The sequence below is a fragment of the Dreissena polymorpha genome, chromosome 2 (assembly GCF_020536995.1).
Source record: "Dreissena polymorpha isolate Duluth1 chromosome 2, UMN_Dpol_1.0, whole genome shotgun sequence".
NCBI lineage: Eukaryota > Metazoa > Mollusca > Bivalvia > Myida > Dreissenidae > Dreissena > Dreissena polymorpha.
In genome coordinates this window covers 57,449,591-57,472,154 of record NC_068356.1, presented here as the reverse complement: position 1 = coordinate 57,472,154, position 22,564 = coordinate 57,449,591, and positions in this window count along the sequence as shown.

Sequence of the window (22,564 nt, the reverse complement as noted above, 5' to 3'; positions counted from 1 at the left end):
AATTATAAAAATATTGATGACTTTGAGATGTCGGTTTTATAAATATAATATTTATATTATTCCAAACTTATTTACCAAAATGCCTTTTGCTGTCAGAATATGTGCCATATATTTTTATAACGTGTTAAATGTACATAGTACCTATGCCTTTTGTTGTCAGAATGTGTGCCATATATTTGTATAACGTGTTAAATGTACTTAGTACTTATACCAAATAAATATAGTACAAATTATCGACTTTTTATGAAACCATATGAAGCCATAATGTTGCAAATGTTTTTAATATGTGACTTCATGTTTTCTACATAGCTTATAATTGTTGATAGTATACATGTGTATATTTTGTATTTATTTTGTTAAAGCATACATAATTTTGTTTTATAATTCCACCGCCGGTTTCACCGTAGAGGACTATAGATTAACCCATTTATGCCTATTGGACTCTCCCATCCTTCTAAATTGGATAAATTTATTTCAAAAATTGGGGATATCTAGTATATTTATTTCTATATTTAGAATATTTCTTACAGAAATTCCTTTACGCTGTTTGCCAAGGCCTTTTTCTAGACGCTAGGCATAAATGGGTTAATAATTCGATCGTCATGTAAGTCTGTCCGGCCGTCCATACGTCCGTCTGTTAAACTGGATACTGATTGTCTTAAGTACTGATGATAATTAGATACAATTTGATATACTTACAAAAGACAATGTTAAGATTATTCACGACCTCTTTTTGCAGCAGAGCACATTCAGCTGTACATTTTTCTTTTTGTTTATTCAGCTAATATTTTCTGTTTGTTTGGGCGTCATTCCTTCCTTTATTCATACGTATGTCCATATACGAAAATAATATATTAATTATATTAATTTTGGTTCTCAGAGAGTGCCGACGATTCCTTGACGAAAATGGATATACTTACAACCGGCTGGGGAGAGGGGGGGGGGAAGTCCCAATGGTTTTTACTAGATGTCAAATATCATTTTATTGTCACTAAAACAGAACACATTTTAATATTATAACTACTCAACAAATACAAACGCTATTATCAGTAACTTGGTTTACAAAATAGACTGTTATTTTTTTTTTTTATTTGTCGTTACTTTTTTCTGGTTAACCATCCGTCCTTAACAAACGAAATAACTCGGAAAGTACATTGAATAAGAATCGTGGTATATATATTCAGAAATGATGAGATGATTATGCATGACATTTCATTTCTGCTGATATGAAATGTCAGGTGACTATTACTTAATATAAAAGAACGCAAAATAATAAAATCCATAGAACCATAAGATATTTTCATAAATCTTGCTATCCCCATGAAAAGCATTGTGGCGGTAATATGCACAATCCCCCCCCCCCCTTCATGTCATTCAAGTAAGGCACGTTTAAGTTACTGGCATGTTTTGACATAATCGCCTACACAAGGGTCAGGAGCCGTGTAGGAACGTTGTAATTCACTGTTAATATGTGAAAACAAAGTAAGTGAAATTAAAAAAAAAGGAAGTTGATTTTTGTTTCGAAATCAATTTATGTGTCGAGATTTATTAATATTTTTAGCTCACCTGAGCACAATGTGCCCATGGTGAGCTTTTGTGATCGCCTTTTGTCCGTCGTCCGTCGTGCGGCGTAAACATTTGCCTTGTTAACACTCTAGAGGCCACATTCATTATCCAATCTTCATGCAATTTGGTCAGAAGATTGGTCTCAATGATATCTTATATAAGTTTGAAAATGGTTACGTTTGCTTGAAAAACATGGCTTCCAAGGGGCGGGGAATTTTTCCTTATATGGCTATAGTAAAGCATTTTTAAAACTCTAGAAGCCACATTTTTTGTCCCATCATCATGAAACTTGGTCAGAAGATTCATCCCAATAATATCGTGGAAGAATTCGAAAATGATGCCAGTTGGTTGAAAAACATGGCCGACAGGAGGCGGGGCATTTTCCCTATATGGCTATAGTAAAACCTTGTTAACTAACACACTAGAGGCTACATGTATTTTCCGATCATCATGAAACATGGTCAGAAGATTTGTCCCAATGATATCTTGGACCGTTCAGGTAGTTTGAAAAACATGGCCACCAGGTGGCAGAGCATTTTACCTAATATGGCTATATATTGCCTTAGTGAAAATTTGTTAACACTCTAGAGGCCACATTTATTGTCCGATCTTCATGAAACTTGGTTCAGAAAATTTGTACCAATAATATCTTGGATGAGTTCGAAAATGGTTCCGGTTGGTTGGAAAACATAGCCGCCAAGGGGGCGGGGCATTTTTCCTTCTGTAGCTGTAGTAAAACCTTATTAACACACTAGTGGCCACATTTATTGTCCGATCATCATGATACTTGGTCAGAAGATTTGTCCCAATGATATCTTGGACAAATTCGATAATAGTTCCTGTTGCTTGAAAAACATGGCCACCAGGGGCGGGGCATTTTTCCTATTATAGCTATATATGGCTTAAGTAAAACTCTTGAGGCCACATTTATTGTTTGACCTTTATGAAACTAGGTCAGAAGATTCATCCTTATTTTATCTTGGACGAGTTTGAAAATGGTTTGAGTTGGTTGAAAAACATGTGCACCAGGGGGCGGAGCATTTTTCCTTATATGGCTATAGTAAAACCTTGTTAACACTCTAGATGCCACATTTTTTGTCCGACCATCATGAAACTTGGTCAGAAGATTTGTCACGATGATATCTAAGATAATTTGAAAAACAGTTAGTTCCGGTTGGTTGAAAAACATGGGCACCAGTGGGGCGGTGCATTTTCCTTATATGGCTATATGGCTATAGTAAAACCTTGTTAACACTCTAGAGGTCACATGTATTGTCTTATCTTCATGAAACCTGGTCACAAGAATTGTCCCAATGATATCTTGGACGAGTTCGAAAATGGTTCCGGTTGACTGAAAAACATGACCGCCATTGGGCGGGGCATTTTTACCTTATATGGTTATAGTAAAACCATGTCACACCCTAGAGGCCAAATGTATGGTCCGATTGCATGGAACTTGGTCAGAACTTACATCCAAATGACATCTTGATTCAGTTCGAAAATGATTCTGGTCTGTTAAAAAACATGGCCACCAAGGTGCGGGACATTTTTCCCTATAAGGTTATATGTGGCTATAGTAAAACCTTGTTAACACTCTGGTGGCCATATTTATTATCCCATCTTCATGAAACTTTGTCTGAAGATTTGCCTCATGATATAATGGTTTAGGTTGGTTGAAAAGCATGGCCGCCAAGGGGCAGGCATTTTTCCTTATATGGCTATACTAAAACTTTGTTAACACTCTAAAAGTTACTTTTATTGTCCAGTATTCATGAAACTTGGTCAGAACATTTGTTCTGATATCTTTAACAAGTTTGAAAATGGTTTCGGTTGCTTGAAAAACATGACCGCAATGGAGTGGGTCAATTTTACTTTTATGGCTATATATTACAATAGTAAAACCTTTTTAACACTCTAGAGGCCATATTAATTGTCTGATCTTAATGAAACTTGGTCAGAAGATGTGTCTCAATGATATCTTGGAGGAGTTCGAAAATGGTTTCGGTGGGTTGAAAACCATGGCCGCCAGAGCGCGGGTTTTTTGCTTATATGGCTATAGTAAAATCTTGTTAACACTCTTATTAGTCACGTGTATTGTCCAATCTTCATAACATTTTTAGTGATGTTTTGGATCAGTTCGAAAATAGTTTCGGACTGTTGAAAAACAACTCGTATGGCTACAGTAAAACATGGTTAGCACTCTTAAAGTTACATTTATTGTAAACTCTTCATTTAACTTTGTCGGAACATTTGTTCTAATGATATATTGGGGCTGCACTAAGCAGGTCAGTTCCTTTGTGTCTCATAGGAGCGCCCTTGGCGTTTCACGCCCTCTTGTTTGATTGATAACGTTGCTTTGATTAAACAGACTTTAATTAACCATGTTTTGACTGTTTCTTGTTACGAATGTTGTATTTATGGTGATTATTTATATTTTTCGTATTTAAGGGGCCTTTTCACAGATTTTGGCATGTTTTGAAGTTTTTGTATTAAATGCCTTATATTGATAACTGTAAACATTTGATCTAAAAGGTTCCAGTAAAAAACTAGAATAAAATTAAAGGAAAAAAGTAACCCTCAACTGGGTTCGAACCACTGAACCCCGGAGTAAAAGTCTATCGCTTAGACCACTCGGCCATCCGTGCTCATACAATGAGAAGACCACTCGGCCATCCGTGCTCATACAATGAAAGATGCATTTAATACTTTATATAAGCAATCCTTGTAGTATCACAAAATATAACGACAACAACAGAACTCTCCAAATTATTCAATCGTTTCGCGTTGCAACGCTTTATAATTTTCAGGCTTTTAAATCGTCAAAAGATGCATATAATGGAGAATGGTAAATGTTAAGTATGACTGTTCTCTCACAAATAGCATAACTACAACGAAAATATACGTACCTGAAACATTTTTTTTTTAATTTTGTAAATTTACCAAAACGTGAAAAGGCCCCTTTAAAGAAAGCCAGAGCGTTTTACTAAATACATTTTGAAAGAAAATAAAGCAGAATTTATTTTTATCAAGCGGTATATATATGGCATGATAATTTTGTTTTTCTACTAGTGGTAGGGGTTGGTATTTTGTGTATTCTTACATCTTTACTTAAAATAACCGTTTTTGTTTACATTCTTAAGAATAAAAAAGTGTGACATTGTGTTCCTTTTTTGTCATGATTTATTTTACAGAACATGGACTTATTGAAACTGTTGCGTCCGATTATATTGACTTGTACGGTGGCAAAAAGGAGACAGAGGCAATATTGTATTTAACATGACTATGCCGTGCGCACGTCAAAGCTATGACGTAGGCACGTCATAACTTTGACGTGCGCACGTCATATCTATCGCGTGCGCACGTCATAGCTATGACGTGCGCACGTCATAGAAATAGTTAAATAAAATATTTCATATGTCCCCTTTATGCCGCCGTCACAACAGTACTTTAATTATAACTACACATTATTAGAGACCACACGAATTGGAAGCAAGTCAAACAGGCCTCAACACAAACTGGCCTTATTACGCATTTCATGGTTTAAGTAATTTTGTTACAATTGTTCCTCAATAGTTTGAAGAAAGGTCATTTGTTCAGGTAGAAAGTTTGATGCTTGGCTTATTTTGACGGAACAATACATGGATGTAGCACTTAATGATATAATTCAAACAGATTTCCGTTAGTTTTATTAGTGTTGCGCTATTTCGTCTCTCTGAAGCCGCCATCGAGCTCTATGCGTTCAATCTTCCAAAGCAGTGTCAAAGCTTCCGGAAAGCCATTCAATAAATACTTTCTTAATTTTATTGTGTTTCCTGTCTGGTGATTAATAATCTTGATCTTTGCGCCTCAAATATGCACAGGAAGACGTAGATGATGCTGACGTCTCGTATAAGCTTTTTTATACTATTAGTAACTAATATCTCACTTGTTGGTTTACTTTATAAAATGACGTTTTTATTGGATTGTTTGATTGATTGAATTTGCTAACTGAATTCAAGTGAGCGCAATTAACTCACAGAAATGACACGACAACATTAAACACCGTTGCCTGTTACTCGCTTACTTTATTCACGTGACATTAACTCACGGAAAGGACGTGACAAGATCATGTTTCGTCGCCTGTTACGCTCATTTTGTTGACACAACACCCGAGTATGTATATTTTCGTTAAATATTCAAAAACATTTTTGTTGAGTTTTCAAAATGCAAACTTTCTGTTCCGCATAGTGTTTTTGGTCTTTTCGTATTTTCAAATTTCTTTTGTTTCAGTTGTATCACTTTACATCCTTGGTCACGATTATACTTATGCGTCTGATGCTACAAATCAATCGCCATGTTCTCTCCACAAACGTCAGTCGTGCGAATGGTGTCAATTAAATGTACTTATATATTAAATATACAGCGCTTATTGAAAAATGCGCATGAGTTTGATTATGTTTTTCTGAAACGTGACATTGGAACACAAAAACCATTCTAATCACTGTTATTTGGAAGTGTGGGGTGAATAAGTCTTGATTTATGGAAACATATTTTAGAGACCCAGTCCCTATAATTAGTGTATCCTAAGATAACTTTGGAGATGCCGACTCATTTTCTCATCAAAGTCAAAAGTGTTACCCCTACTTATGATAACTCGAGTGGTATCATCATTACTTGTTTTATCATGTTTAGCTGTAAAACTCTTAATTAAAGGCAAATGGACGTAAAGACTAAGTTTTACGTTACTCGAAAACCACATTATTATATGTGTTTAACTTTAAGTTTTTTTATCAGTTAATAAAACAGCTGAAATGTACTGAAACCAATTACGCGGGAGATCGTAAATATATTCAACTGTTTTAATGTATAATTGGTTCAACTTATTCTTTATTTATTATGTTATAATCTGAAGAACGATGTCAACTGTTGATTGTTTTCAACGAGTTAAGGACGTGTGCGTATAGTCAACCTTTTATGAGGCTTACAATATTCTAGGTCATGATACTATAACACTTTTTGCTCTTCTTGAAAATCAGCTCAAGATCCATGCCCCGCTTGGAATCGCGCTCAATTTAGAAAAAAACAACAACATAAAAACAGATGAGATCACATTTTAGAAGCCATTTTTAAAGAAATGTTTACGGTGGCATGTACGTGACAATGAAACGTATGTATACTTATCACATGGGAATAACAATTAAAATGTCTTAAAGATACGGGTTTCAAGTTTTGATTAGAATCGATATTTATTATGCTTTTCATATTAAAATATTTCTGAATGCCAGTTTCATTCTGAGCACTGAAGTAAAATATTACTAAGGCGTGTCTACCAACTATCAAAATTATATATATATATATATATATATATATATATATATATATATATATATATATATATATATATATATATATATATATAAACAACTATATAAAAAAACGTATACATCGTAGAAAAAACTTTTTACATGAATGTTCTTTTGAAACAATTGAAAGTATTAAGAATAACTGATATTACTGACTAAACACAGCATCCGTTTTAAGCCTACATTTGTGAAATTGTCCTTTCAAATCAATAAGTTTTACATGTCACATGTATTGTTACATACGACGTTTGTTTATTGTCGATTTGTGCATACTATGAGTAGATTGTCGGCAAATATAAAACAAAATGGATTTCAATAGCTTAGATCAAGTTGTTCACACAAGTGTGACTTAAAAATTATTACATGAATGTTGTATATATGGTAATAAACGTAAAAACGTAAATTAATCATTAAAACACACATATCATGTTCTCATATATATAAAGGTGGCTTTATTAACACACGATTATCCTCCGATGTTTTTGAAGGTTCTGACATGTTACTGTATTTCACTGTTATAATTCAGTGAAGAGGCCGTTTACAACTGTTTTTGGTACGTCCTGTGCAAATTAACAGCTAATTATGGAAGCTAGAATCTCCGGACAGTACATCGGAATAATTAACAATCTATATTTCTTATCCAGAAAACTTATTTGCTGACAGTGTCACTGACCGAAAGCTCGTTTGGTAGCATATGATACTTGAACTTGCCAATACTTTTTCGATTAGAAAACTTTGATGGCAATACAAATGTTAATATTGGATTTGTTGGAAAAAAATAAAATAACAACAAGTGTGTGCGACCGTGGAACACAAGATTTGGATTATGCATCTGGTCTTAGAATGGCTTAGGTAACGTGTAACTCAACCGGATATAAACGGGCTCAGCACTGCAAAAAAAATTGACTCAATTTAAGTTTTATTTTAAGGTAGCGCACCTCTAATGGGCACATATCCAAATATAATCTAATTAATTATTTTCTTAATCAGCATCATTTCACTGAACTACATGCAAATTTGTAGGTAGGCTTTCCATGCTTTTTTAAAAAAAAACGATTTTTCCAAAACCACCCCCACGCTCGGCTTTTGTCCAGTTTATTTTCACCCCTGGGGTATATAAAAGTTCCATAATTCATTCAAATTTCCAAATATGGGCATGCAGTTGTTGTCTAAAGATGCTGTAAAGGTGTTTAAAGTTTAAACAAGATGAAATAAGTATTCTTTTACAGACATTTATTTTTTACAAATTTTTATCTATGGAAGAGCGCCATGAAATGTAAGTGATTTCAGCCAAGTAAAAAGTGGGTCGGTTAAAAACAAAGTGTCATAAAATTCAAAATAGTATCATTTAAGTCATATTTTAAACTTAGTTTTTATAGAAACACTATATACAGCAAAAATACCAAGAACTAGACAGATTTACCGTTTACTTTTTGAAATAAAAATAAAAATGCAACATGCATGGTTCGTATTTTTAACAGTAAATCACCCAATTTCGCCATAACGTTGTTTTAATTTTAATAATTGAAGAATGTGCATAAAAATTGCAACATATTTAACAATAAATATAGCTTATATACCATATTAAATCAAATTACGTAAGAAAATAAATAAAACGCGTCGCAAAAAAGTATACGTCGTCGGCAGGATTCGAACCTGCGCGGGAATATCCCAAAAGATTTCTAGTCTATCGCCTTAACCACTAGGCTACGGCACCTAATAGTAGGCTCTTCAACCTTCGAAGAAATCGCGGGAAATCATTAGAGGTGCGCTACCTTAATAAGAAAGAATGCATGACCCGACACAAATGTTAAAGCCAAAACGATAATCAATTTGATTTAAATCGAACCGAAAAGTGTTACTAGTGCTCGATTGGTCATGGTCGGCTCGGGTACTACTGACATGTACCCCGGGTACTCTTAAGTATACTAACATGTACCCCGGGTACGGTAAATATGATAAAACGTACCCGGCCGATATTAGACTGTACCCGAGTAGAAATCCCGCCCGAAATCCGATGTTATAAAACGCGCTACCGATTACCGTTAAACGATATTGTTTATCTTACACAAACTTCTATTTAAAAAAACAACTGCATCGACATGTTTTTGAGTGTGAGTTCCGATAATATAGAAGCCATTTAACAGAAAATTGACATAATTTTGAACATAGTTAATTTACAAAAAAGCCGACAACGACCGATTAAGCGTTAAAATTCCCGGGTACTTTTAGTATAACTATCGGACCCGAGTACATGTAAGTATACTTAAGAGTACCCGGGGTAAATGTAAGTAGTACCCGAGCCGACAATGACCAATCGAGCGTTACTAGTATTAACAAGATGTGTTTGTGAAACACTATGTCCCCCCATATATCTGACCTTTTACCTTGAAGGATGACCTTGACCTTGACCTTTCACCACTCAAAAAGTGCAGCTCTATGAGATACGCATGCATGCCAAATATCAAGTTGCTATCTTCACTATTGCAAAAGCTATGGCCAATGTTAAAGTTTGACGCAAACAAACCAACAAACAATCAGGACAAAAACAATATGTTCTCCAGTATGGTGGACATAAAAAAAATCTGGTTTACAGATCTGTGTCCATTATTTTCCTTAATCCATATTTTGATAATAGCATAAAGCTGTGTCTGTTAGTCTGATAATAACGTTGTCAAAAATGCATACTTGCAATGTGGTAGTTTAAATAAAAAGCAAAGAAGGAGTATTATTTAGAGATGAGTATGACTTTTATAAAAGTAAAACCCGTAATATTTTAATGTATCTCGATATAACTTAAACCTTAGCAAGCAATCGATCTTTTCTCGTAAATTGTTTTTGTTAAATTTAATTGAATATACTTAGATATTTGATACATTTATAACTCACTTTTTACAATTTAAGGAATAAAATTATAAAAAAAATATTTAAAATAAATAGAATTTTATTTGCATATACATGTATTTCTTTCCTAAAACACTGCGTTTTTACTCTTACTCTAATTGTAATGTGTTTGCGTTTTCACCTATATCTCAATAACCTGGAAAGCGGCGTTGTATACCCCTTAAACAGTATACTGCATTCTGCAGCCTATATGTGTATTTCAAAGTTAATGAGGTCATTTCGCGCCTGAGGCAACATAATATGAGGACCTGGAGTGTGTCCCAGCATTCCTACCTAACGTAATAGACACACTGAAGGTTGGACGACACTTTTGTTACCGGTATTTAATTGCTAAACGACAGTCAATTTTGGTGTGGTTTTGTTGCGGGTGTGGACGGAATGCTCGGAGAAAACCCCACCGGACCGGTATGGTGACTAACAGCAAAACCCGCACTTGCCGTCAGTTGGCATTGAACTCCTGCCATTAGGTGTAAACCCGGCTTGTCTCCAAACACTTCCACCTTATAAACTTACCAAACTGTCGAAAGTTGGAACGATTTTGAATTAGAGTTTCAATTTCCAGCTATTTACTTAAAGATTTTCCATTTTGGTTGTGTATTGTGCAGTGGCGTGTTGCACGCAGTACCCATTGAGAACCACACCTGTCCGATATAATGACCAACTACCAAGATCAAATGCGACGGGAACGGGAATCAAAACCGGGTCGTCTTGGTGAAAATTCGTGTACCAACCACTGAGATAACCGGACGACCTACATAGTGTAACTCGATTGGTCATTGTCGACTCGGATACTAATTACATGTACCCCGGGTACTCTTAAGTATACTTAAATGTACCCCGCGTTCGAAAAATACAAACACGTACCCGGCAAATTAAGACTGTACCCGAGTTTTATTCCCGCCGAAAATCCGATCTCGTAAAACGCACTACGAAATACGAAACAAAATTCTCTTTAAAAAATCCTCAAAATGCTTTTTTAAGTAGGAGTTTCGATAATATAGAGGCTATTTTACAGAATATTGACATAAATATGTACATAATTAATTTGTAAAAAGCCGACAACAACCAATTTAGGCTCGATTGGTCATTGTCGGCTCGGGTACTACTTACATGTACCCGGGTACTCTTAAGTATACTTAAATGTACCCCGGTTACAGTAAATATGCGAACACGTACCCGGCAATTTTATAATGTACCCGAGATATATTCCCGCCTAAAATCCGATATCGTTTAAAGCGCTACGGAATACGAAACAAAATTCTCTTTGAAGAAAAACTTAGTTCCGATAATATAGAGACGAAATGTTATATAATATTGACATACTTATGACCATAATTTATTTGATGAAAAAGCCGACAGCGACCAATTTAGCGTTAGAATTCCCGGGTACGTTTCAGTATATTTACCGTACCTTGGGGTACATTTAAGTATACTTAAGAGTAGACGGGGTACATTTAAGTAGTACCCGAGCCGACAATGACCAATCGAGCCCAATTTAGCGTTAGAATTTCCGGGTATGTTCCAGTATATTTTCCGTACCCGGTGTACATTTAAGTATACTTAAGAGTACCCGGGGTACATTTAAGTAGAATCCGAGCAGAAAATGACCACACACTTTATTTATTTCAATTTTATATGTTGTCACACAGTTTATAAAAAAATACATTGGTTGAATTCCATGTGACAAAAATCACAATGTCATCTTTCATTTACACACTACATTTTATTATTTTCACGTCAAAATTGATCTGCAAAGTCAAAATTATAACCCTGGGATAATAACCCCAAAACATCTGCTCACAACTTATGGCAAGATTGAACTTTACCGGCACGCAGTTGTTTACCACTATTGACAAAGCCGCAGTTGTTTACCGCTATTGACAAAGCGGAGGTTTGGAGCGGTAGCCCCCGATACTAAGGAATATATATATTATAAAAAGGATTATTAGGTGTTGCGCTAGGTGTTAGGTGCTGCGCGCTTACCAATGATACAATTATACGCTTTTCCATTATTTGTACGTACTGGTAAAGTTCAATCGTCCCCAACTTATATTCAAATATGACAAAGGCAAAAAACAAAAAATGACAAAAAATATCATATACAAAGTATGGGGGTGAATTGTCTTGGGGGTGAATTGTCTTTGGGGGTGAATTGTCCAAGGAAATCAAATTCTGGGGGTGAATTGTCCAGGGCGTGAATTTTCTTGGGGTGAATAGTCTGACACCCCAGTGACAACTAATCAGGGGAGATCACTTTTAATAACTTTATTAATGGTGTTCTTTTTAGACCTTACTCTTTGTTTAAATTGCAATTTAAAGGTAAAACAATCGTGTGATGATATGGAAATTATATCCTTGAGTATTTTGTTCTTTTTGTTTTGTTGTGCCGGTGCCCGGCCAACAAAACGCACACATACCTCGTGATTGGGAACCAGCAACAAATCGGTATAGTGCATGCTAGGCAGCACGAGATAGTACGGTCTCTTGTGCACGGAACGTTGATGTGAGTAGATGTGTTTATGTGCCTATGTCCCTATGTGAGTATTGTGTGTGAAATTGTGAGCCTGCGTATAGGTTATATTGTATTCTATTGTATTATATTGTATTTTATGTGTGTTCAATACGTATTACCTTGGAAGGCCATTCCTAGAAGATATAAGTGAGTCTGTGACTGTGTATGTGAGTCTGTGAGTTGTGTTTGCCTGTGATTGTGTCAATGACACGTATTTCCCTGGAAGGCCACTCCCAGAAGTAAAGTGCCATTCCGTGATGTGGACGAGCCGTAGCCGACGAGTGTCTACCCGACGAGCCGACGCGTTAAGCCGACGAGTTCCCTCGAAGACGACGAGGACGTTTGGTGCCATCCTGACGTGGATTCCAGTTGATGTATAGTGTCGTTGCTAGTGATTGTTGTTGTTGTAGTAAAACCTACGAATAGCTAACCGGTGAAAACACTACAATGGTAGTACGGGTGGGGTTAAGTGAAAATTGTGTTTAACGGTTAGGCTAGTTCTATATATAACTTTGTTGCAAATAAATCGGCATCGTGAAATTTAGTTTGGACTGTCGCATCGAATTTAATTTAAAGTTCTGTGTTCGTTTTAAAACGTTATTTCTATAATTTAACAGTTGCACGTCTATTTTTAGTCGTGTGTAAAAACAGACGGCATCATAGTTTTTTTTTCATTGTTCACATTCGCCGGCCGTGTTATCAGTTGGCGAAATATTTGTTACAAAAAACGTGATTGTCCAATGCTGTTTGTAACAGTTTCATTGCCTGTGTAATCAACGGACGGCCACGTGTTTTTTTATTAGCAGTTTTCCCGTGATTAGTTGGCGCGAATTATGTGCGCAGCAGTTCATGAATCAATAACTAAAGTCCGAGGAAATATAAGTTTACGGGCACGAGTGTTGTCCTTGGCAATTCTTTTTATAGCAGTGTTATTGCGAATGTAAACTGGGTCCCTGGAAATTGGTGCTTAACGTCAAGTTAAAGCGCCGTGTTTTTTTTATTTGCAGTTTTTTATTGATTATTTATAGGAACAACAGCCGTAGCGATTTTATTTATCGTTTATTAGTGAGCAATTTTATGTTAATTGTCGTCCAGTTCTACGCTGATTGGAATTTTATTTTTTCGAAGTATTTTTTAATTTTAATTAAATAAAGTGGCAATGATGAGTTGCGTGGGCAGCAAGAGTCGCTCACCGGGGCCACAATTAATACGAGTAAATTTTGACCCTCCCAATGTATTGACATCTATTCCGGGAGTGGGGCCAAAATTGGCTAAGGGAATTATACATTTTAGGGAAATTGCGGGGAACCTGTCCCCAGACTCATTGGGGATAATTATTTGGCAGCCTCTGGATCGAGAGGATATGCGGTTGTAGGACTTCCGTCCTAATCCAAGTTGTATGCTAGAGGAACATGAAGAAACCCATGAAGAAGACATGGGGCGTTTGTTTACTGGTGAGTCAGTCTCACACGAAAGGTGGGGGGTAGGTATGTCTGTCCAAAAGAAGGGGCCCGATGCTCAGGATCGGGTAAAGGCCGAGCTTGCTTCCCAGATATCCGACTTGGAGGCGGATATCACGGCTTGCTGGGAGGAGCTTCAGGTGAGAATGAGGGAACCATTGCCCCTGTTTACAAAACCCCAGGTACCGATAAACCAGCCTATCATATACAGTCAGCCTGCTACGTTGGCGCCTATTAACCAACATAGCATGCACAATCAGCCTGCTAACCTGTCGCCCGTTAACCAACTTAGCATACCAAATCAGTATGCTACGTTGGTACCCATCAACCAACTGGTAATACCTAATCAGCCGGCTACACAGACGCTCATCAACCAGCCTGTAATACCGAGCCTTCCTGTTGCACTCCCGCCTGCAACTACACAAAACCCTGCTACTCCGAGTAATCGGGATGTGATAACCCGGATACCTAAAAACTTGCAGTTTGACGGTCGTAGCAATTGGCCAGTTTTCCGGGGCAAGTTTGAGCGCTACGCCAGGATGCAAAACTGGTCAGATGATGAGCGCGCCGATGGGTTGGTTTGGTGTTTGGTGGGAAAAGCGTCAGATTATTATGCAATAATAACTGAAGGGAGAGAAATTGTCCCCTATAAGGAGCTAATGCATCGTTTGGAGGAGCGCTTTGGCGCCAGGGAGCTCACCGCCACCGCGCAGGGCCGTTTACAGGTTGCTCAACAGGAAGTAGGCGAGTCCCTAGAAGATTGGTCAGATCGGGTGCTTACGCTGGCCACCAAGGCGTTTCGAGATCTTCCCCAAACATACGCCACCGAGCAGGCAGTGGCAAAGTTTTGCTATGGGCTACATGACAGAGAAGCAGGCCGGCAGGTGAGCATTCAGCAACCAAAGTCTATAGAAGAGGCTTTGGAAAAAATTAGAATGTTCAATCACATTCAATTTGCATGTGCCCCTACCCAAATGGATGAGCAGGAGGACTTGAGATGGGTTCACGCGGTTGGCGAGGAACCAATTCCAGAGGTAGTGAGTGGGTCGGCGCTCGACAAGTTGAGCCAGGTGGTTGGTCAATTTCAGGGTGCCGTGGAACTGTTGTCCAGCCCTTGTGGGACCCCGGATGCTGTTCGCCGCGTCGAACGACCGGTTCCGTTGTTCCGTCCCGACGTTGACGAGGGATACTATGGCGAGTGTGCGGCCGAGGATCCCTATCAAGAAGGCGCCTGGAGCCGCGGCGGTCCACGTGGGCATCGGAACCAACATGCCTACGAAAGGGGATCCGGCCCAAAAACTAACGACAGGAGCGCCGGGAACTGGCGAAACAACGGGTATCGTAGTGGATACCGAAATTCAAATGTCCGCCCTGAAGGATCATATCGAGTTAGATATGGTTCCAACTGGGGACATTTCCATACCATGTCCTTGGCCAACCATGAGGAGAAAGCGCCCGTAGTGGTAGCTGTGACGGATGAGCAGTCGGATCAACCGGAAGTGGTTAATGAAAACCAGCTAGGTTCAGTTTCGCAGTTTTGTTTAAAGGTACAGGTGGGCGATATCTTGGTTGACGCAGTGGTTGATTCGGCAGCAGAGGTCAGTATTATCTCTGATCGGATCTATGAGGCCATGAAGCAGCCACCAACCAAGCTGGGTGATGTCAAGTTGTTGATGACAGGAAGGGACTACTCCATGCCGAATTGTGTCGTAGGCCCAGTTGAGTTAAAGATTGGCAACTGCTGGTATCGGGAGCATTTGCATGTAAATCCGACAGATGTCGATATGCTTTTTGGGTTCGACATTTTGGTAAATCCAGGCAGAGCCATCATTAATATGGCAGAAGCCACCATTATTTTTGACGGACAGGTTTTGAACCTCAAGAGGGGAGGCCCACAGCATGCCAAGGACGTGCACGATGCAGTTCCCTTGGTGCTGCCAACTGTGCCAGATGTCGTCCGTGATCCAGGGATGGTCATTGGCAAGATCACTGAAGGAGACCATGGGGATCCTGTGTGCGTGGATGCATTTCGCGTACAACGGGTGGCGATCCAGTCTACGGAAGCAGCCAGCCGAGAGGCGACAGAAGTGGCACAGGGAGAGGCAATTCGCCAGGCAGCGCGAGCGATGGTCAAACCGGCCACTAGAGATAAGGCCAAACCGACCGCCGAGCATGTGGATCCGGCTGATGTCCATGCGGCAGACCGCCGGAACAGTGCGTCCGGTTGTTGATCACCGCGAGAGACCGTCGGTGCAGGGCGTCCGGTTATGACGTTACATCGGAAGACCGCCGGAAGTGTGCGACCGGATACGGAGTCGCCGCGGGTGACCACCGATGGGTTGGCGCATCCGGATACCGAGTTTCCTTCATTCCTTACATGATGGAATCCGTCATTTGAAGCCCAAATCAACTACAAAACCATCTTAAATAAATTTTCCCATTCAACTCCTTCACTTTAACAAAAAGCGTACATCTGCTTGCAAGTGCTTGGGTCAGACATTATATGTTAAAATTCTTGGGATCTTTTTTGATTCATGTTTAATTTAATTTTAGTGCTATCTCTTATATTTACAACGGAAATACCTAATGTGATAATAGACAAGAATGAAGGACAGTTGTGTTTTTTTTGCTGTGACTTAGGTCAAAATGTACGGTTTTTCATTGTGCATAAGTAATTCTGAAGGGGAGAAAAAGCAAATATGATTCAGATTGTCTATTCAATATATTATCCAATATATAAACATGGTTTTAGACACAAATGATAATTCTTAAGTACCACTAGAATTTCGGTTTTCAAGCAGGTTACTTTAAAGTCTGCCATGTCACAACATATGGAGTCCTCATGTTTCCAAATGGTTTGTGATTGTATGTTCCTGAACAGTTGTGGGTAAATTGTTCTTTTGTAAATCTCACATAAGAGAGGACGCTCGATCATGGTATATTGCACAATGCTGCATGAGCTGTGTCCATTTACAATTTTTTTGTAAGCTTTAACACAAGCTGTTAATAGATACAATTGGAATACTTCCAAAGTTATTGCTGTGAGCGAACATGTTTTTATGCAGCATAAGTTTCAAAGGACTGACAGATACTGTATTTAAGATAGATAAAAATTTATGTTAACATTATACCAATGAAATACAATTTAACAAACATTTCTGCCACTATTTCAGGACGCCTCATTGCCAGTCTGAAGTGTTGTAAATAGGGAATCTACCCTAGATACCACACAGTTGTGACATTCGGAGGGACACTGTTATGGTCACTTCTTCTCAACGCTACACTTAAAGTCATGATGCAAGGATTTTACTGCCGGATTTCTACAGAGCCTTGTAAATTTATGGTCACAAAACATGGTACGTAAACAAATTGGCTTAAACAGCATATTAGTATGTCATCTGACATCCAACCAACCTCACATGTGCCAAGACTGGTCATTGAACCCGTGTCCTATAGGTGTTACCGTGAGTAGCCCTTATACAAACATATTTATCAAAATAATCTACAAAATGTTTGACATTGTCTCAGTAAAATATTAACCTTAATAACTCCTAACAATGAAGCAATAAAGACACAATGGTTGTTTTAAAGCTGTTGTTTAGCTTTATAAAAAATATCTTCAGTTTTTGGCACTTGGCAGATGATGATAATAATAATATTCCTAAATTGCAATAAAATTTTCCTTTTTATACTTCTTGACCGGAAATATTATAAGATCACCTTTGGTGGATGGATGGGCAGACGGCTTTCCGCTCTTTAAGTCTTACAGGTTTTATTGAACCTTTATCAAACTTACCCTAAATATGCTAGTCACTTATTACTTGTATACATGTATATCCTATATCCTAACAGCCTATTGGGGTTTGGTTATTTCTTGTTTCATTGAGTGTGTGTTCAATAAAGAATATTTTAAAGGTTGATGGCCACACATCCAGTTCACAAGTCTTAAAGATGAGATAGATAGATAGATTTATTTCAACATAAAATGCATAGATTTACATGGCAGCATGTTATATACATGTACACACAATAAGTAATAAAAAACAACCTGCATGTATAAACAAAGCCATGTCAATCAACATTATACGTTAAGGATTGCACAATAAAGGGTTTGCAATTAAACCCTTATTTCCATTGTGGTCCTTTAGTTATAATATTGTATGACATAGGAGACAACGTTTTATATCACAGTATATAGTAATATCACAGTGAATAATAATGAAAGACATATGACATATTTAAGTTACACTAACCTAAATGCATAGAATATAATCTGATAAGTTCTAGACTAGACAATTATTAAGAAGTTATCACAATTTACGTGTTTAAAAATTAACATAAAATTATTTGCCAAGATAAAGAATAATCATACAGCAACTAGATAAGACACAATAAATCTATCTATATTGACATTCAAGTTAAATCAACAGTAAGAAATCTTAAAGAGATGCACATTAAAAATCTATCTGGCTTAAAAAATGCTCCCTAACACTGCGTTTAAAAGATGGAATACTTTTGGCATCTCTGATATGCTGAGGAAGAGAGTTCCAGAGAGTACACCCATTGAAAGCAAATGACTTTTTGCCAGAACCCTTGACCCTTGGAATGGCAAACCTATTGCAATCATGCATGTTTAGATCAGTATTAGGAGAGTCCGACTGTGTTCTAACTCTGAACCTAGTATTCTTATTGTGAATATTACTGATTGGAGTAAAATTATCTTCCATATATAGCGGAGCCAACTTAGAGCTTATTTTAAAAACATGACAAAGTGTGATCTGGTTTACTCGACTTTCAATAGGCAACCAGTTAAGTCTAGTAAAATGTTCTTTACCAATGTGAGACCTAGGATGTAAATTTAATATGAACCTGATAAGTTTATTTTGGGTGACCTGTAACTTGTTTTTTAACATTTGAGTTAAACCAGTGTACCAAACAGAGCAACTGAAGTCAAAGTGGCACTGAATTAAAGACATGACTAGAAGCCTTCTAGTATCTGTGGATAAAAATTCCTTTTTTCGATATAAAAACTTTAACCTTGCATTAGCCTTCTTGATGACTGACTCTGCCATAGAAGTAAAAGACAAATTTTGATCAATTGTAACCCCTAAATACTTGACTGATGATGTAGATGAAATGGGTGTTCCATCACATGAAATATTTAGAAAGGATTGTGACCTGAGTTTCTGCCGCGAGCACTAGTTGCCTGTGATAAGAAGTAATCGGTAACGTAAAATTCCAAAGTTATGTTAAGTATGTATACGAATCCTACTTTTGGTGGAATATTCCTGTTTACATAGATTTTCCTATTTTAACATAAACACAAGCAAATCCTTTTTCAAGATGGGCCAGTAAACATATGTGCAGAAGAAAACAAGTTTGAATGTAGTGTTTTGCAAGAGGTAAAAATGTTGTTACCAGTTATTAACATTCTTGGCCAGCAAATTTGCAAAATGTTTTTTCTTTTAACAAGTACCTGTAAATACTTTGAATGTATAACAAATATTACATGACTGTGGTGTTCCAATTGTTTGTATAGCACACGTTTATGGTGTCAGTATACAAACATCCTAACACCACAACAATAAAATATTTCATTTATTGTGTACCTTCTTTGATAAAACACACTTAAACTAGTCAATGCAATAACTAATGTACAGATTTTGAATGTAAAGCAAACTCTATATTTAATTACAATTATTTCAGTAAGATTGTCTATATGTATAACTAAATTGTTTTCACAGATGTTCTCATGTGTTTACAGCCAGTTATGCCTTGAGTGTCACCAAAGATGAGTTTATAGATCAGGGGAGGGAACTCTCACCAGAGGAGGCGGAAATACAGAAGGCTGTATTTGGTATAATGAACACATAAGGAATATGTTTTGAATGTTTGATAAACAGTTAAAAATCCTGTTCTTATGCATCCCATGATCCTTTAAGATTGTGGGGTATATCAGTTTAAGTATATTTATTAATTTTAAAGTTGATGGACAACTTATATTTGTATGATTTGTGACTTTAATGACAATTCGCCGTAACATTATGTTTTCATACATATTCTGTGTTATTTCTTTCTTAGTCCAACGTTTTTCTTTTGATCCCAACCTACTTCATGACAATGTTTCTGGTCACATTGAAGAGATTTGTTCACAGATGGAGTATATATAATGTCTAAATAATTGCCTTAAATTTCTTGATCTAATTTAAAGATGGACCTGTGGAGCTCCATGATAATTACAAGAGTATTTCGAAGAACAAAAAAAATTGTTGCATTGCAAGGGCTGAAACCGGTGTCTTTTAGATTTGTCTTAACCACTTGGCTATACGGACTGTCCTTGTTAACGCTTATTTGAAACTTTAAAATGATGATTATACATTAAAAAAAATGTATTTTTAGTATGAGCCAACGTTATTAGTATAAATTTGCTCCTGGATGTGCAATGATCTGTTATTGTTTAATCTGTTACAAGAAGTTGGAGAACTGAAAGTTACACAATGTGTGAACAAGACCCTTCAATGTGACTAAAAGCCACACTCCTCTTGGGAATTGTTGACTGTTAAACTGTTTATGCAGTTTGGTGAATAAGAAGCTTATTTTGCTTACCAGCAAGAATGTTTGTTCTTTAATACCACTTAGATTTTGTTATTAACTAAATTAAGTTTAATATTGCAAAGTGTGATTAGGTTAACTAACTTCCATTACCGGTATATGGCTGAAATACTGTTTAATTATTTGAAACATCCACAACAAAAACAACCAGAAGGCTGTTTGATGAATTGATGCTATAATAATTATTGGGTCTTTTTTATCACGGTTTCCTCTTTCTGTACGCAGGTCCCTGTATGAACATTGTATCCGGATGTGTGCAAATTTGCAAACTCTCCGTGACTACACATGCGATCCAGGAAACTCTCACAATGTACACAAAACACGCTCTTGCCAGTCTTGCATAGTCAAATGTACAAAGCATCTCAAACACGAGCTTCAAAAACACCTCCATATGGATTTCCAAATAAGAGGCGTAAGTCTTTCAAAAAAGGACAACTATTTATGGATGCTGACTCTTCAGATGAAAACCAGCATGATTTATCTCCCTTGAGTGGAAGTTGACCACTGCAATATGCTTCAGAAAATCATGGGATGGAAGGGAATTATGGGAAGGATCTTTCACCTAGGTCAACTGGTTTAATGTTTGGTGTGTGAAATCCTATAGTCTTCACATGGTTTACATAGACTTAAATACATGTAGTACAATGCTACTCTGGTACTGCAGTGTCAGTTTGTAACATCATAAAGAGATCCTTTACAAAGATTGTTCTCATTAGTAAAGGAATGGTCTCCACTTAATTTCAATAATTACTTTAAAAATCTCCTCTAAAAAGGACAGGTGTTAATTTGTTTGAATTTTATCAATTATTGGCTTTCCAAAAAGATTTTTCTGTGATTTAAATTTATTGCCTGGGGCTTTTCACTGGGAGAGCGTTACTTATACTTATAGACTAAATGCAACATAGTTTTGAAAACATTGTCCTCAGTAATCGTACAGACCAAACACATGTGTTCGGTAAGTCACATACTGAAATCGTTCTGCATATGTTCATTTGGTAAAATCTGTCCATTTCTTCCTGGGTCAATTTCCAGTTTGGTTTCAAGACTGCGGGCTCTTTTGTTTGCTTTCTTTATTGAGTATCCCTTATTCTAATTTTTTCTGTCCTCATTTTATAGTGACTTTAACAAGCCCACTTAAAAAAACTCAAAAAGTGCTGGACAGTTTATGTTTTTCAATTTGTTGAAATTTTATTTACTTGGTATATGTTTATGACTGTTACAACGATCATTATCATGATTTCCGTTTTTTATGCTCCCCCAAAAAAGTTTGGGGGGAGCATATAGTCGCCGCTTCGTCTGTCTGTCTGTGTGTCTGTGTGTCCGTCCGTGCACAATTTTTGTCCGGGCTATTTCTCAGCAACTAATGATCGGAATTCTATGAAACTTTATGGGAAGCTTCACTACTAAGAGGAGGTGTGCATATTATCAGCGGGTTCTGGTCGGATGATTTTTAACAGAGTTATGGCCCTTTTAAATTTTCCATTAACTGTACATATAGTGCAATTCTTGTCCGTGCTATTTCTCAGCAACTAATGCCCGGAATTCAATGAAACTTTATGGGAAGCTTTACTACCAAGAGGAGATGTGCATATTATCAGCGGGTTCTGGTCGGATGATTTTTCACAGAGTTATGGCCCTTTGAAATTTTCCATTAACTGTACATATAGTGCAATTCTTGTCCGGGCTATTTCTCAGCAACTAATGACCGGAATTCAATGAAACATTATGGGACGCTTCACTACCAAGAGGAGATCTGCATATTATCAGCGGGTTCTGGTCGGATGATTTTTCACAGAGTTATGGCCCTTTGAAATTTTCCATTAACTGTACATATAGTGCAATTCTTGTCCGGGCTATTTCTCAGCAACTAATGACCGGAATTCAATGAAACTTTATGGGAAGCTTCACTACCAAGAGGAGGTGTGCATATTATCAGCGGGTTTTGGTCGGATGATTTTTCACAGAGTTATGGCCCTTTGAAATTTTATATAAAAATAGTATTGTTCCCCCAACTACTGTGCCCTCAAGACGTTTCCTTTTATCTGAAAATATAGTGCAATATTGTGACAAAAAACCTTTGGGGAGCATCACCCGTCTCTGACGGTTTCTTGTCATTGGAAAGTAGGTAACTCCCAGCTGATGCTATGATTTTTTTTTATTGCATAAAA